At 49.6% G+C, this 17,377-nt stretch overlaps 1 long non-coding RNA gene across 1 annotated transcript in view; it reads left to right on the top strand.

Annotated features, from left to right (window-relative positions):
- LOC130608872 (uncharacterized) overlaps nt 1–16,038 on the top strand; it is a 37,751-nt gene extending 21,713 nt beyond the window's left edge. Inside the window, exons 5-7 of the long non-coding RNA XR_008974657.1 lie at nt 3,875–4,024; nt 4,977–5,110; nt 15,190–16,038. This is a non-coding gene — a long non-coding RNA (uncharacterized LOC130608872). The remainder of the gene's footprint in view (nt 1–3,874; nt 4,025–4,976; nt 5,111–15,189) is intronic.
- Nucleotides 16,039–17,377: the final 1,339 nt, after the last annotated feature.

The following is a 17,377-nucleotide window of genomic DNA, read 5'->3' as shown; positions in this document are numbered from 1 at the left end:
CTTATATGGACCCCTTTCAAGAGCTGAAAGGTCACAATAAGGTCTCCCGCCCCAGCTATGCCACACTCCATGTGCCGTGTGCAATGGTGTTTCCAACTTCTGCTCCCAGAAGGAAGAGCTTTGGCAGGAAAAAAGCTGCCTGGGCAGAGAACTGTTTTCCTGGCTGGGACCTGGGTGCTCTGAGCTGCACACATTGGAAATGCAGAGGTAGGAAAGGCAGGTGCTGCCTGCTGCCGCGCTGAGCCAGAAAAGCCGGGCTGGGCAGGTTCCTTTTCTTGTGCCCAGATGAGAAGACCAAGCTGGTGGCTGGAGCTGTATGAGGGCTGGGGTCATTGAAGGCTGTGGAGGTACGTGGGGCCACCTCCCCCTGCAGCCACGCCAGCTTTGGTCATAGGAGGCTTGAGAAGCAGCATGCCTGGGTGCTGATCCAGTTGCCTGCTTGTGGATGCTGAGCACCCCTGCAAGTGCCTGTGGCCAGCAGAACCAGAGCTGTGCTCCTCCAAAACCGTCATGATCTTGGTGGTGGTGGTGGTATACACAACCCCTGGGACCACTTGTCCAAGAAGCTTGGCTTGGGGTTCTGTGAGAGCTGGCCTTCTCATAGGATTCCCACTCTGGGCTCAATGGATTGGAAATACTATAAGAGCAGCCCTTTTTCTGTTTTGCTTTATTTTTTTTCCCCTGATGTTTGTGTCTTTCCACTTCTGTCTCTGGCCAAGGCGAGTGGTGCCAAGGCACAAGGGCCAGGCACACCCAGAGGGAGAGAGAGGGAAGCCAAGCACCCACAACATGCAGGAAAACGGGAACAGAAAGCAAACACGGCAGCTCGGAGTGAAGAGGATTTGCTTTCTGGATCCGGCCAAGGGATGGCTTTCCTCAGGAACTCCATGGACTCAAAGTGGATATCGTTGCTCCAGTCCAGCACCCTGTCGTCCGCTCTTGCACTGATGCTGGTTTGTCACAGGAGAATCTGCACATGGGGTGCACACAGGGCTCAACACCCTCCCGCTTTCCAGCCATGTAGTCAGGTCTCCTTGGCCCCACTTTGAGCAGCAATATGGGCTCAAGCTGCACAACTTGAAAAGGCTCAAGCTCTCAAAAAGCAATGTGGGATCAAAGCTTTCTAAACATTCAGGCATTTGGCCCAGGAGGTTTTGTTCCGACTATTTATAGCAGTTGGGGCCAAGCAAGTTCAGAGTTGGAGGCAAACTTTTCCAAAGCTGGGGGCCATTTGGATTAGGGAGGGGGAAAGGGAGTTCAGCCAGGCCTGTTTCCAGCAAACGTTGACTCTTTCCCTTAAGTATGTGTTGCTATCCATGACACACTAACAACAGCTCTGCACAGAAGTTCCTGGCTGGAGCTGTAAAGATTGAAACAAAAATGTGACTCGGCTGGAAAGGAGAACATGAAATAGAGGAAGTTGCCAAACAGCAAAGCTGTAGCATTTGAAAGTGAAAATTTTCCTTACCAGCTTGTTTTCATCTTCTGGTCAATGTCCTTCAATTGCAAACACATTCATATTGTTTTCAAGGGGAGAGCTGGTGATGACTTTACAGCAGAAAAACCAAGATATGGCTTCCTGAAGCATATTCCATGCTTAGAAATGGAGAGGAGGGGTCTATTTATCTTCAAGGTGAGGATTTTTTATGCTGTCACTAAAGAACATGCCCTTTTTCTGCACTACCCTCTGTAGGCAAAGCCAGGCTTAAAATCTGAGCAGACCAACCAACCACGACACCCTTGAAATCATGTCACATTTGAAGCTACAGCCATTGCAGAGCATGACAGCAGAAGCTGGGGTTTTCCTGTCTGCCAAGAGAATTGTGCTAATGGTGATGTTTAATCATGAGGAGCATGAGCAGCATGCTTTAGTTACACACATCTTTTTGCATGCCTAGATCTACTCTCTTGATTTCAGGCACCCAGTGTAGGTTATAAATGTATCCCTCTGATTACCAGTAGCTTCCCTGGCTCTGTAGGAATAGCATCTCTGAGCTTACTGCTCCCCAGAAGAAGTGGGTCCAGCCCAGGTAGGCTGTTACAGGGAGTGACACTATGCTCTTTCCTAGCAAGGGCGGTTTGGATTTTCTGCATGCTGCTCCATGCTATTGGAGCTGGCTGCTGCATCAACAAACACAGCCCAAGTCTACCACATGTATGCCTTGGGTTCTTTTCAGAGAGAGAGATGCCATAGCTGGAAGATTTCCTTTCATCGCCGACATTCCCACCAAAGCCTATCCTCTGATGCAGAGGCTGCCCATCCTTGCTGTGAACAGTTGGACTGCACTAGAGAAGCCAAATTGTTCTACTTCAGGAAAAACTACAAGATCTCAAATGGATTTTGAAGAACAAAATTATCTGTATGTGGTTGGACAGTGGGATACGAGTGGGTCTGGGCTGACTACACATCAGGGGTCCCTGGCTGGTGTTGAAAGGGGATGCGTTAGGCAGAAGGGAAGGCTTCCTCTGAAGCTACCCAGATATCAGCCTCAGGGCTTGTCTTGTTTCATATGTCTGTGAATGACCAAAAAAAGTAGAAGAGCAACATTCAGATGTGTGAATGAGGCAGAGCTGAGGGGGTATCAACAATATAAGAAGTTATCTTGTAGGGAGTTGTGGCTGCCCCATCCCCAGAAGTGTTCAAGGCCAGGCTGCATGGGGCTTTCTGCAGCCTGGTCTAGTGGAAAGCATCCCTGCCTGTGGCAGGGGGGTTGGAACTAGATGATCTCTAAGGCCCCTTCCAACACAAACAGTTCTATGATTTTATGATTATAGGTGTCCTAACAATAGAATTGAATGACCTGGAAGACAAACAAAAACAGCAATATGAAGCTCAGCAGTACAAAACACAAAGTCTTTGAGCTTGAGGAGCAACAACATAAGATAGGACTTCACATTTTCTAGAGGTAACAGAGAAGGGCTTCCAACTATCCACTGGTATCATACTGCCTGTGAGCCACCGTGTTAATGCTCATGCAAACAGCAGATGCACCCTCTGTGGACTCTCATGACAAGGCCTCTCTATTGACCTTAAAACGCTCACAGCAAGAGCCACCAAGACATTCACTGGAACAGCAGGTACAAATCTTATCATCCTTTCCCTAGAAAAAGGTAGAATAGAGCAAGTGCAAAGAAAATCAGTTGTCTGGGTTGCTGCAAGGGTAAAATAGGTGTGAAGGTCAGATGTGGTTGTTCTTCTCCCACCTTGTTTTTTCAACATTGGAGAGACAGGCTCTGAGCCCAGTTTCCACCCCTAGCCAGCAGAAGAAAATGTTCTTCTCATTTTTGCCTCCTAATGATAATGATGACCATTTACCTCTTGTTTTGTACATGTCCTTAATATGAAAATCCATTCTTGTGCTTGGTGCTAATGTTCCCAATTCTTGGTTTGGAAAGGGTACGCTGGCCAACTGGACAGTCATGCGGTTCTCTGAGATGCTGTCTGTTTTGCAATTAACAGACAAAATGCCTACCACTGTGGTTGGAAAGAAGCTTTAATTAAAATCCTTTGGTATTGGCCTTGGCCAGACTGTGGAGTGAATGGGAAGAGGCCAAAAGGCCTGGGTCAGTGTCTTGGGTCACCCTAGGAGAGTGCCCACTTAGCTGAGACTGAACACAAGGAAGAACTTGGTTTATAATTGCACTGGCTTTTTTTTTATTTTTCCCCTCAAGTGACCTGCCCAATGGATGATTACAAGCTGACAGGAGCGCAGATACTGCCAGCCAAAAGTTGGGATAGGTTCACAGGTCGTTTTAATCCTAATGAGGTGCCATGAATAAAAGCTCACATCACACAAATAAAAAACACCTCACTGTCTTCTCTAATGAGTGTGGCTCTTCAGATGCTTTGTCTTGGGCTTTGCTTGACTTTAAGAGCTGCCCAGGGCTGCATCTTCCAGGCTGGACTCCAAGCTGTTGTCATATACGCCATCTTCTCTCAGATGGCCACCAGTAAGATACCTCACTCTGCTGGGTGGCCAAGGCAGACCTGCAGCAGCCCTGCGTGTTTATGATGGTGGCACGGGTAAGCAAAGTCCTTGGAGGGTGAGAACCCCCCTTGCAGGGATGTGTTGGGCCCTGGTCAGCATCACCTGAGTGGAAGTTGCCCTCCATGTGCTTGTCTGTGATGTGCTGGGCTCTGGACAAATGGGCATGTTGTTTAGTGTGTAGTGTTCCCCACCAATGCTGTAACTGCAGGTGCTACTCTAATGAGCAAGTGCCTGCTCCTCCCCATGTCAAAGTGCATTAATTAATGCAGAAGTCACTTACTAAGCACCAGGAAGCTGGAACCAGGGTAGGTTACACTGTCCTTCACATGGAGCGAGTCCTGCTAGCTTTCCTGGTAGCCAGCACTGTGGGCCTATTTATATCCCCTCTGCTCAGGACAAAGTGATGGACTTTCTTGTTTGCAAGCTAATGAGCAAGCAAAATTAAGAAATCTTAAAAGCTGAGTGGTCACTAGCTGCAGAATTTGTTCAAGGCCAGGTTGGACAACGCCTTGGGTGACATGGTTTAGTGTGAGGTGTCCGTGCCCACGGCAGGGGGGTTGGAACTAGATGATCTTAAAGTCCCTTTCAACCCTAACTATTCTATGATTCTATAGGGTGCTACCAGCCCATGTTTACTCTTAACAAGGTACCAGGGCCCTGAATCCATGGAGATGTTTTTCAAAGCATTATTCAAAAATCTCTTTTATTTTTTCTAAGATTATTAAGGTAACTTTTGGGAGCCCTTGGTTCTATGCAGTAAGCCTTGACTTCTGCACCTTTCCCTCAGCACAGCACAGACTCTGTCCAGAGGTACCCCAGACCCTCATGCAGGAGGATGGAGTGGGCATCTGGCACAGGGAGCTGAGAAAAGGTTTTAGTTTTTCTGTCTCTGCCCTAGAGAAGTAAATTGGCTTTCACATGTTTTACAGTTAAAAAAAAAAAATATCATTTCCTGCTGCCATTTAAGGTGTTGTCTCCTGCTTTCAGGTCTAATCCTGTGCTGTCAAGCTGTGTGGGAGCACTGAGCAGCCTTGGAGTTTTTTAGCCTGTGCTGGTGATGGAGGACACATCGTCCAGGTGACTCCAGGCTCTTCAGCTCAGATACACTTGCATATAGCTAGGTAAGTGTAGGTGCTTACTGTGACCGTCTGGCACCCATCCTGCGGGCAAGAAGGGAGAGGGGGAAGCTTGGGTAGCCAGCAGTGGGAAATGGTTGCCACAGTGATGAAGTACAGGGGTGGTTCCAGGGACTGGTCATCAGTGGGCTTTGGGGCTGGGTGAAACATCCTTCAGGAATCAGTGTAGCCCTGTGCTGGGCCAGCCACCTGTGCAAACCCAGCTTTTGGGATAAAATTAGCATTCTGAGGCAGTGGCAGGGGATTTTTTTTACTGTTCCCCAAGAAAAATGCCATTTTTAATGCCCAAGTGTAGCAGACAAAAGGGTTGGTGGTGTTTTTCCCTTTCCTTTCAATTCCCTTTCTGCATGGTGACATTTTCTACTTCCAAAACCTGTTCTTTTTTTTTTTTCCCCAAAACCTGGTGTGTTTTTTTTTTCCCCCTCTTCTTTTTCTCCCTCTTATTTCCCATCCTCCCCCCCAGTAACCCTCTGGGGGCATGGCCCTATCCCATTTCCCGGGGTCCCCAATTCTGGCAGGGTGCCGAGGAAGTGCCAAAGCACAGAGGGGCAATGCCAGCACTTCCTGCTCCCTCGCTGGCAGCACAATGGGGACATTCAGGCGGGCACCATGCAGCCCAGCACCAACCCAGAGCTAGAGACCTCCCCCTGCCTCGCCATCCCCATCCCCCTTATTGCTCTCTCCCAAATAGCAGTGTGAGACAGAAAGCAGCTGACGCCGTGTCCCAGCGCGCCGGCGGAGGCGAATTGGAATCCAGCATCACAAAACAAGCCCTGTGCATGTTCCCCTCCTGACGCAGGCGCGTGTGTGTGTCCTCCTCCCTCTATCCCCCCTAATTCTCCAAGTCTGCCCGGTAACACCAAACTGGGCTCTCTTTCCCACCCCCCCACCCAATCCGCGCACTGCCAACAGCCCAGGGCCTCTGCTGCTGAGCTGCGAGGAGCTGGTGGAGCTGCAGGGAACGGCATGTTTTCCTTCTCCCTTTCTTCCTCCAGAGTCGCTTGTTTTTTAATTCAGGGCTGGCAGGGAGGCGTGGGTCAGGGCTTGGAGGCAGACCCCCTCCTCTCCCAGTAACACAGCCTACCCGAAAAAAATCCGATGAGATTTCACTGTTGCTCAAGGGAGCCTTGTTTTCGATCACAGGCAGATCAGCGTGTTTTTTTAGGGGTGGGACGAAGCAAGGGGGGCACAGCAAGGAAAGAAGGGTTTCCTTCTCCCTGGGTCCACCCAGACCTTTTCAGGCTTTCCTGCCTGCTCCAGGGTGGGCTTTTTCCCCTCTCAGCTGTGCTTTGCTGGGTTTTCACGTCTCTGTGCTTGCAGCAGTTGCCGTGTTTGCAGAAGGTGAGGCAGGGCTGGTGTAAATCCAGAGGTCCTGGAATGCTGGCTGCAGGTTGGGCTTCGGCCTCCTGCCCTCTGAAACTCCCTGGGAAGCAGTTAGGGTAGATGCAGGGCTGAAAATGAAATATGCTGGGTTTCAGGGGGTTTAATTGGTGGATGTCAGCTGCCTTGCACAGGCGCTGCCAGTCCCTGTGCCTCCTCCCTGCATAAAGAGCTTTTGCAGGTCCCTTGGGCTGAGCAGCCACAGGGCATGAGTTGATGATTACTGGGTTCAAAATAATAAACCCATTTGGTCCTTTCTGGCATGTTCACAACACCTCAGGATGAGTTTGCCAAGGTGTGAGCCATGCTTAGAGCACAGAGGTATCAGGGATATCCAGTGCCCATGCCTAATGTAAGGGATGGGTGTTTGGACCCAGGCCTGGCAGGGCAGGCAGGATAACATGTCCTGTGTTGCAGGCTCAGATGCGCAGTTGTGCTGCGATGCAACGGGGCCTGATGAAAGGTGGAAGCAGGCACCTCCAGAGGAGTGTCATGCTCCCCTGGTCATTTTGGGTGCTGTGTCATAGCACTGGCTGAAGGGAGGATGGAATAAACATCTTCCTCGCTCCAGGTGCCCCAAATGGCTATGGAGAAAATAGAGTGCTGCAAGCTGGTGCCCTGGGCTGCAAATGAAGAGGAGGCATGCCAGATCCTGCAGGCACTGTGTGCAGTCATTGAGTAAACTGCAGGAACAGAGATTGGGCAGACTGTAGACAGCCAGGGGTATGGCAGGATAAATTGGGCCAATCTTTGGGGGTGTCTGGGAAGGCAGGGGAGGGCACCATGTCCGTGTGCGTGCTGGTGGGGCTCCACCCCAGGGAGAGGCTGAGCCCAGGGCTTCTTGCACAAGCTGTTTGTGTAGGGTGAGGAAAGCCGGGGCCTGGGGGCATGGAGCAGCTCAGGACGTCCTGTGGCACCCATCCTGCAACAGCTGCTGGAGCTGGGCAGGGGCCATGCTGCAGCTGCCTGAATGAAACATGGATTATAGCTCCCAGGGGACGAGGGCATTGCTGGGCATGCAGGGTCAGCTCAGCTCTGTAGGATCTTCCCTCCAGAGACATGGACAGGCAGCACAGGCATGGGCTGTGTCAATAAATGTTTTTTCTTAATAAGACTTCAGGATCTTTTTTTCCTGTGCCCTGCTTCCCTCCTCTGTTTCTCAGCATCTGCCCTTCTCATTGACTCCACTAAATTATGTCAGGTCATAGAATCATAGAATCGTTAGGGTTGGAAAGGACTTTTAGATCATCTAGTTCCAACCCCCCTGCCATGGGCACGGACACCTCACACTAAACCATCTCACCCAAGGTTCTGTCCAACCTGGCTTTGAACATTGCCAGGGATGGAGCATTCACAACGTCCCTGGGCAACCCATTCCAGTGCCTCACCACCCTAACAGGAAAGAATTTCCTCCTTATATCCAATCTAAACTTCCCCTTGTCCTGTCACTACAGTCCCTAATGAAGAGTCCCTCCCCAGCGTCCCTATAGGCCCCCTTCAGATACTGGAAGGCTGCTATGAGGTCTCCACGCAGCCTTCTCTTCTCCAGGCTGAACAGCCCCAACTTCCTCAGCCTGTCTTCATACGGGAGGTGCTCCAGTCCCCTGATCATCCTCGTGGCCCTCCTCTGGACTTGTTCCAACAGTTCCATGTCCTTTTTATGTTGAGGACACCAGAACTGCACACAATACTCCAGGTGAGGTCTCACGAGAGCAGAGTAGAGGGGCAGGATCACCTCCTTCAACCTGCTGGTCATGCTTCTTTTGATGCAGCCCAGGATACAGTTGGCTTTCTGGGCTGCGAGCGCATGCTGTTGGCTCATGTTCATTTTCTCATCAACCAGGACCTCCAAGTCCTTCTCCGCAGGGCTGCTCTGAATCTCTTCTCTGCCCAGCCTGTAGCTGTGCGTGGGATTGCTCCGACCCAGGTGTAGGACCTTGCACTTGGCATGGTTAAACTTCATGAGGCTGGCATCAGCCCACCTCACAAGTGTGTCAAGGTCCCTCTGGATGGCATTCCTTCCCTCCAGCGTATCAACCGAATCACACAGCTTGGTGTCATTGGCAAATTCAGAATATCTGGCCTGAAAAGCACACATCTTGCAAGAATAACCAGCACCACCATCGCTTCCTGGCCTTGCATGCCTCCAGCACACAGCCAGGTGTGAAGAGGAAGAGCCCTGGAAGATCCCAAACCCCAAGCTTTAACCTTTATAGCCCTTCTGAATTATACCCTTGGAGATAATCCCCACAAGAAGAGCAGCCAGGGCCCCGCCAGTGAGGACACGTTGGAAAGTGAAGTCAGGTAAAGTCAGATGCAGTCTTCAGGTAGACTTGACTGTAGCCAGGATAGAGGTTCATTCAGCAAACTCATTGCTCTGTTCACCCATGGGTGCAGAGCCAGGAAGAGGGCAGGTGCTGGTTTCCCCTGAGCTGGTTATGGTATTCACTGGACAAACTAGTCCTCCTGGTCACCTGCTCATTGAGATTCTTACTGAGTGATAAATAGGATGCAGGTACAATATATAGGATAGCCTGTATGGTATCATGGCATAGGATACAGACACAGCCTACAGCTTGCCGTGGAAAACAAAGTAACAGCTCAAGACCTGAATTTCATATTGGATGTTGGAAGAGCAGCAGTGTTAGGAAATGGGCTGGGTTTGTCCAAGTCTAAAGAAAGGAGAGGGGAGGAGTTTCATTCCATCCCAAAACATAAGCCCAGTCATATCCCTCCCCATCTTAAGTTCAGGTTAGGGATGTAGTAGGGCTTAGTAGTAGGATGAGGGTCTCTCTCTACTGGGCAGCCCCACATCCATGAGGCAATTGGGGTAGGGCTTGAGCTCAGCCTTTTGTTACAGGAGGACTGGGAGGGAGTGGGCAAGGGGGACGCACCCAGTTTTTCATCAAGTTTATGGGATGGAAAACATGTTCAGGAGGGTGTTCACTATGTCACGGCCCTGGAGTTATGATAATCCTCCCCACTGCCAGTGATTTGAGCTGTACCTATTGCAGGGCAGCAGCCTTGTGGCAGGGCCCGCCGCGCTGGGTCGGAGCATCAAGGGCAACCTTCCCATTGGTTTTCAAATCTCAGAGATTTCCCTCGCAGAGCAATTCAGTTTTCTTTGGAGCAAAGATAATCTTCCCCTCCTCCACCACTGCTGAATACTCTGGCATTGCACCAAATAGCAAAGTCAACATAAAATATACCCTTGATTCCTGGGCCTTCTCTCCCAGTCATCCTCCAGCAAAGAGGAGTGATATAGCATCTGCTCTTCTAGCCACAGCCTTCTTCCAGGACCGAGTCTTTGCGTCTCTTCAGAGGGGGTGCCAATCCATTCAAGGCATAAAGCAAGGCAGCAGCAAGGAGCAAGCAATACTGCCTGTATTGAGCCCTGCCCGCTGCCAGTAGTGCCTTGAAGGGTCTTTGGGTTGCTCAGGCTTTTAAAGGGCAGCACTGAGGCCATCACCATCCTGCAGTGTTGCACAACCTATTCAGTTCACATGGGGAAAGAGCCACTCACACCTCTTCCCTTTCAAAGAAAGGTTGGAATAAGGCTGTCAGTTCTGCCCTATTGGCCAGGAAACCACTGTCCACAGCTATGACATTGAGTCTTATTTATGGGCCAAGTACGATCAGGAGAAGCTGATCCACAGAGCAGGATCCTGTCAGTGTCTGCCAGAGTATTTGCTTCCGGTGTCTGGAAGCAAGATGGGTTCAAAGATGCATTATGGTATCCATTATGCCTTCATTGCACCAGCTTCTCATCTCCATCCCAGTTCTCATCTCCATCCCAGTTCTCTTGCAATGCAACTCAGAAGCCAGACAAATGGCTTTTCCCATCTCCATCCCCTTGCCTTGCTTCAGTGACCTTCCTGGGATGTTGCTCCCATGTTCCTTCTTTGCTAATGGTGTGACAGACCCACCAGGACGACCATGGGACTAGCTCCCATCCATTTGCTGTGGACTGTGGAGGACACGTAGGGACTCACCTTCCACACAGGAGTGTCTGGTTTGGGAGAATGGGGAAAGCAGGGGACTTATTAAATCCTTTGGAAGAATTTAGAATTTGGAAAAATTTGGAAGATTTAGAGACTGCAGGACATTCCTAGTCAAAGGAAAATTATTTAGTAGGTTGATATTTTTTCCTAGCTTCAATATCTCATGCGGCCCATTCCTTTGCACTTACTAAGCTGCCCTTACAGTCAATATCTTCAGCTCAGAACCAGTGCAGTGTGAGCTATAAACTGCTGCTATCAGTCCTGTGATTCCCATGCCCTCCGGATTGCTCTTGCCCTGGACACTCAGACAGGAACCAGCCTGGGCAGGGCAGGAGGATCAGAGAAAGAGATAAAAACTGGAGGGTGAACTTTGGGAATGACATGTTGGACAGGAATCAGGCGGAGCCTTTGGTAATGGGGCAGTATATATCCCATAGGTCAGACACCATGTCTGGGTGTCAAAGTGGAAAGAGGTGAGAAAGTTAGCTTGTGTGTGTTCATGCAAACATATTTACTGCCTCTTCAGGGTTGCCTTACATTCAAAATCCATGGTACAGACTCTCTCCCAGCAGTGTTTGTGGAATCCAGTATTTGTTTCCAGGGTGCAAATGGCATGTGGGGAGTACTCCCCCAGCTCTTGCACTGTTCTGCCTGAGGTGCGGTTTTCTTCTGGTCTGCCTGTTCTTCCCTGCTGCTCCTATCCTTCCTGCTTGTTTTCCACATTCTGCAGCCAGGCAATGTGCTATGATATTTTCTTCCAAATGAAATTTCCTACAGTAGTAAAAAAGGGAAAATGTGGTTTGTGCTGCAACTTAGAAATGCCCTATGACTCTACCTCACACACTCCTCCCTGAAAGCATGTGGTTACCTCTGCAGGAAGGTCTGGCAAAGCCTAGGTGTCAGTGTTACAGGGCTGTGGAGTCTTAGGGTCTCTAATTCCTTCTCAGATGAAGAGTGACATTTCTTCACAGGCTGTCAAAGCCTTAGCACCAGCTAATCCAGCAGAAAGGGGCAAGTGGGGGTATTAAGAGGGAAATCAGTGACAGAGGGGTAATTCTAGCTGGGAAAGAGCCACTGATGGAGTTTTCTCCGCTGCTTCACTCTGCCTGTAGCTGCAAGCCTCCTGTTTCTTGCAGAAAAAAAAAAAAGGCGGCTTTGAAACATGTTTGCAAACCCTTTGTCCTCCTCCTGGTATCATCTGATCCCTGCTATAGGAATCTGTGCTTAGGTGGGTTATATAAAGGGAAGAAGCAGCTTCCCAGTATAAAACCCACGGGATGGATGGATTGTGCCAGGGAGGCACCAGCTGAACAATTTGTGCAGCTCCGAGGCAGCTAACAAGCCTTTATCTGGTAACGTGCCAGGGCACAGTGGCTTCGGGGGGAGGTCAGATGCCAGACACAGATCATGCTCCTAACAGAGAGCAACCTCTGTGCCACAACGGGAGCTGACTCCGTTCCCAAAGGATGCATAGCAAATTCCTCATGAACCTCCCTGGGAACTGGACTGTTGTATGGCCATATGCGATCTTCACCACTGCAAAACTGTTAATTCTTGGTGTGTTTTCACATCAGCAAAGACCTGGCTGGTGTTCCTCCTTGCCCACTGTGCACTCGGCACTGGGCAGAGACTCCTGCTGTGGTCCTTATGACTCCCCGTGTGTTCTTGGGTAATCTGATGCATTATAGTCATTATATTTAACTGGATTAGATGACTGTTACTTCAGTTACTGTTACTGTTTTGCATTGATCATATTTATAGGGCTGCAGAATCAAGGTACAACTTTTAAGGTCTGCAGCCCTGGACCTTGTAGGTCAAAGTAACCCTGGATAAAGCAGAGCATCACTCATTGGTACCAGTGCTTCCAGGAGACCATACTGGCGTCTCCCTGCAGGGCAGCATTTGGCATGGCAAACAGAAACCCCACCTCTCCGCACCTCAAATTTTATTTTGACAGCAGTGTAGTGTACCAAAAATAATCTGATTTAGGGGAATAGGGCCAGGGAGAAGATCCTAAACTCTTGTGCCTGAAGAGGGGGCAGTTCACACGGCTGTCAGTTCCTGCAAGCCTAGGAGCTGAAAAAAGAAATGTTTAAACCCTGTGTGTTCAGTGACTGGAGGATGTAATTTGTCACAGCCTGGGTTGCTGAACCTGCTAGATACCTGCATCATTGGGCTTTCTACTCATCCAGCAAGGTGGGCACTCTGCACTTCTGGCGATGCTGGGGCACACACTGGTGCTATCCCAGTGCACCTAAGCCATGTTCAAGAACTGAGACAAACTTTGCCACACATCCCAGCTTTGAAAAAGCAAGTGCAAAAGCCTGTCCATGCACACCCTAGCCCCACTGCAAGCACAGCTCCATGCCCCAGTGCCCTGAGGGCACCCTGCCAGCCTCCCCAAAGCTGCCTCTCCACCTTCCCCATGGCAGGCTCTGCCCATGGGGGTCCCTGTTTCCCCAGCAGCCTGGCAGGCAGGAGGGGTGCTGGCTCTGAGGAAAGCTGCCAGCAGTTTAGCTGCTGTTATTATGGCATCAGTAAACACCTTCCCATAGCTGGCCAAAGTCCAGTGCTGGCATCAGCTCCAGGGCTGTGACACAGCCTGCACCCCAGGACTATCCTGTTCATGCCAGGTGCCAGCCTCACTGCCCACAGAGGGAGCCAGGCAACCCCTCTGCTCATCCTGATCCAGCTTTGGGGTATTTGTGCGGACCCAGAAAGCAGTCCCCCTGTGATGCTGATTCAGCCACAGTGAGCAGCACAAGGCATAGGCCTACACCCTCCACTTCGCACAGGTCTTGCTTGTCAAGACAGTGCCTTCTCTGTGCCCCTCTTCTTTGAGTCCAGAGGATGTCTCTGAGGATGCACACACAAAACACCTTGTTAGCCAGACTTAAGGAGGATTAATATTGAAAAATGTTAAGAAATTGAGCCCTTCCATCAGAATCTCTTCAACTGCAGCTGGTCTCAGCTGTGCAATCATGCTGCACATTCAGATGAGCTAAAATTAACTGTGTTCCTATGCAAAGGCTGTGGTGGAGCTGTGCTTGGAGCAATGCAGCATTAACTGCTGCTGCTGGTTGTTAAGTGTTAGTGAATGGCCAAAGCTAACTCCTAACAGCCTTTGTCCCAAAGATGAACCTTTTCAAAAGAAACGTTTCTGGAGGCAAAAACAGGCAAAATGAATCTCCTGAAGACTCAGGCTGTGCAATGGCTGAGGTAAAGACTATGCTTGCATGGGCATGTGGAACTTCTCCCTTTTTCTGCAGCCCCAGGATGTGTGGGAAGGCTTGCAAAGCCCCCACTGACTCAGCCCCCCACCATACTGCCCTGAAAACACAATCCCAGCAAAGGAAAAATACAAGTCTTTGCTTGGTGTCTGGCGGCTTACGGATGTCAGTTGGATGAACAAAGATATTCATATTGCTTGGAGACCCTGGGCATCCTCCAGCCCCTCTGCAAGGTGCACAGCAGGGACCAGCTTGCCCTGCAAGGCTATGAATGACCCTCCAGCCCGGGTACAGGGAGTTCCAAGTAAGCTCTTTGGAAGTAGTGAGGAACTCCAGCACATGCACTAAAAATAAGGAAACAGCAGGTGAAAAATAAATCACTTGCAGGGGCCCCCAGCTGGGAGGCTGAGCCAGGAGGCTCCTGCATGCCCTGGTTTACTGAGCCCTGATTTGTGGTCCGTCCTCAGCCACACTCATTGAACTCCTCGGGCCCCAGCTTGCCTGGCTGGAAAACTGAGTAGAATGAAAAGCGGGATGTCAAGGCTGAGCTTAGCTTTTCCTTCTGCAGATAAATCACTGGGAATTGAGGAAATTGGCTGTGTGTGTTTGCGAACAGCTCGCTTTCAGCATACCAAACCTGCCTAAACAGGGCAACTCTGCCAGGCAGGCTGCATGGATGTAGTGGAAGCATGAGCAAATCCCCTACACTGGCCTTGACCTCGGAGGAAGATGATGTTAGCCCAAAGAGCCAGTCCACAGCAGCGAGGTGGCAGCAGGGAGAGGGAGCAGAGCATAAGCCAGTGGTGTGCAGGGACTCTCCAGCTTCTGCTGGAGTGGAGGGACTGTCCAGCTTCTGCTTCTGCAGTATTTGCCATGTCCTTGGCACCTGGGTTGCACCAATGCTCTCCATCAGGTACTAGGGGAACTATGTAAATCAACTAAAAAGAAAAGAGACAAGTTTTTTCTTCAAGCATCTTCCAATCACTGGTGCAAGAAGTGTTGGGTTTTGGGGTTTGGTTTTTTCTTTCCTTTCCATGTAAGAAATCTTTTACTTTGTGCTTCTGCATGCTGTGCCATCCCAGTCTGTTTTGGGTGAATGGGGTTGTTGTCCAACAGCCTCACCAGTGTTCCCAGGATGTTCGGGAGTATAGTGCTCTGTGTAAAGGCAAATGCAGCTTATTTTCTCTTCTCCAGATGCTGGGAAGTTGAGAGGGGTGATCTATTTTAGCTGGTAAAGTAAATGAGCCAGAGAAGCAAGCTGAGCTTGTGGATATTCAGATCATAGCAAGTGTCTGTAAGTGTTTTCCATGGTAAAGAGTTTATCTAGAAGCACCTTTGCTATTTGACACTCATTAGGCTTGACTTGGGGTATCTCGGTTACTAAGTGCTTAACAGAGGAAGCTCAAGGGGACAGAGTAGTAACTGCACCCTCCTCGTCTCATTTTTCTTGCAGATCCTAGCAGCAGGAGCAGAGTTTACGGTAGTTTCTGTTCCCGTCTATTCTGGAACTGAAGCCGTAAAAACAAATGGAGGATGATTACACCACGCACTTGCAAGCACTGAGGAATGGTGTGGATGCGAGAAGCAGAAGTAAAATTGCTCATTTAGTGTTTTTCTGACTGCCTGCCAGAGCTGCATCTGCTCTTCAGCCAACGCAGTGTAAGACCGCTAGCTGGCTATTATATGAGAAGAATTCAAGTAATTTTTGTCACGTGGAGGAAAAGGGAGCAGAGACCAACCCCGATAGCTTTTCTGAGCTGAAAACTCATTTTCACGTCCATTGGCTGCTATGTCAAAGATACTAATGCATGGATTTAAAAAAATACATGTATTTTTTTAGAGAAGTGCTTTCTAAAGCTTTTATAATTTGAGAAGTTAACCAGCATGGGCAAACCAAGCAAGCAGCAAGACAGGCAGCTGTTGTCATGAGGTGAGCTTTTGTCCTCAGTCTTATGCTTCTTCAGTGAACCTCTGCAAACATGACCAGTTTGCTTTCATGGGGACAAAACTTCCATGGACCAAATAGTCTATTGCCAAGTGTTCAGGCAGGCAGGAGTACATGAAGCTGTGTAAGAAAGACCTGCTATTTAACCCCTACTCTAGGAACATACATGTAAGGGTTTTCACTGTGGTTTCCTGAGGGGTTCTTCACTGCTGAAAGCAAAGCTCAAAAGGACTCTGGAGCTGTGCACAAGACAACATCAAAAGCCTTTTAGAAGCCTGCAGTCTTGGATTGAACAGATCCTAAAATCCTATTCCTGGTGCCCCACAGCACCATTGTCCACAGCATGAATGTAAATCAAATCCCACACCCCACACCCCACACCCCCCCTTCACTCTCACTTATGTTCTCCAAATCCCCTTATCCCCTGTGTTTATACAACAGTTAGGGTTGGAAAGGACCTTAAGATCATCAAGTTCCAAACCCCCTGCCATGGGCAGGGACACCTCACACTAAACCATCTCACCCAAGGTTCTGTCCAACCTGGCCTTGAACACTGCCAGGGATGGAGCATTCACAACCTCCCTGGACAACCCATTCCAGTGCCTCACCACCCTAACAGGAAAGAATTTCCTTCATATATCCAACCTAAACTTCCCCTGTTTAAGTTTGAACCCATTACCCCTTGTCCTATCACTACAGTCTCTAACGAAGAGTCCCTCTCCAGCATCCCTATAGGCCCCCTTCAGATACTGGAAGGCTGCTATGAGGTCTCCACGCAGCCTTCTCTTCTCCAGGCTGAACAGCCCCAACTTTCTCAGCCTGTCTTCATACGGGAGGTGCTCCAGTCCCCTGATCATCCTCGTGGCCCTTCTCTGGACTTGTTCCAACAGTTCCATGTTCTTTTTATGTTGAGGACACCAGAACTGCACACAATACTCCAGGTGAGGTCTCATGAGAGCAGAGTAGAGGGGCAGGATCACCTCCTTCTACCTGCTGGTCACGCTCCTTTTGATGCAGCCCAGGATACGGTTGGCTTTCTGGGCTGCGAGCGCGTGCTGCTGGCTCATGTTAAGTTGCTCATCGACCAAATATATATTACCCAAATTATACTACCAGAATTATACTACCCAAATGAACTATTCTGAGTACTGGGCCACATAAAAGGCAAAAATATCCGTTAAAACCAGACCTGTTAAAAAGAAATAAATCAAGAAGGTGACAAGCAGAACAGCCACAGTACAGCTGCTGTTGCTGATGCCAGAAAGATGTTTGCAGAAGAGCAAGAAGAGCTGGTGAGAAATTTTGTCCAGTCCCACCTCCCAGACTTCAGCAGATCTTGCTGCTGGCCCATCATGGAGGTGGGAAGGACAGAAAAGCATGAGTGAACATGGTCCCTTGCAGCATCTTGGAGACACCTGGGTTCCTGGGGAAACTGCTCAGGAGGCCCTCAGGACCTTTCAAACACTGGGCTGGGAGAGCCTTCTACTGCCCTTTCCCCTCCTTTCTTCCCATCTCTCAGCATCACCTCTTCAGAGAGCTAGGACCAGTTTAAACCTGCCTATTTGAAGCCAGGGCAGGGAGGAAGGAGGAGAAACACAATTACTGGGTCAGAGATTGATCTCCTGCAAGGTGCCTGGCATGCAGAGTGTCTGCTGAAACAAAAATCACCATTCATCTAGCCCAGATAATTTCATAA

Source organism: Pezoporus wallicus, unplaced genomic scaffold (genome assembly GCF_028554395.1).
Source record: "Pezoporus wallicus isolate ANWC-B61680 ecotype Strahan unplaced genomic scaffold, APGP_CSIRO_Pwel_v1 scaffold_7107, whole genome shotgun sequence".
Classification (NCBI taxonomy): Eukaryota; Metazoa; Chordata; class Aves; order Psittaciformes; family Psittacidae; genus Pezoporus; species Pezoporus wallicus.
Note: the sequence above shows the minus strand (reverse complement) of the source record. Positions and strands in the feature narration are given on the sequence as shown.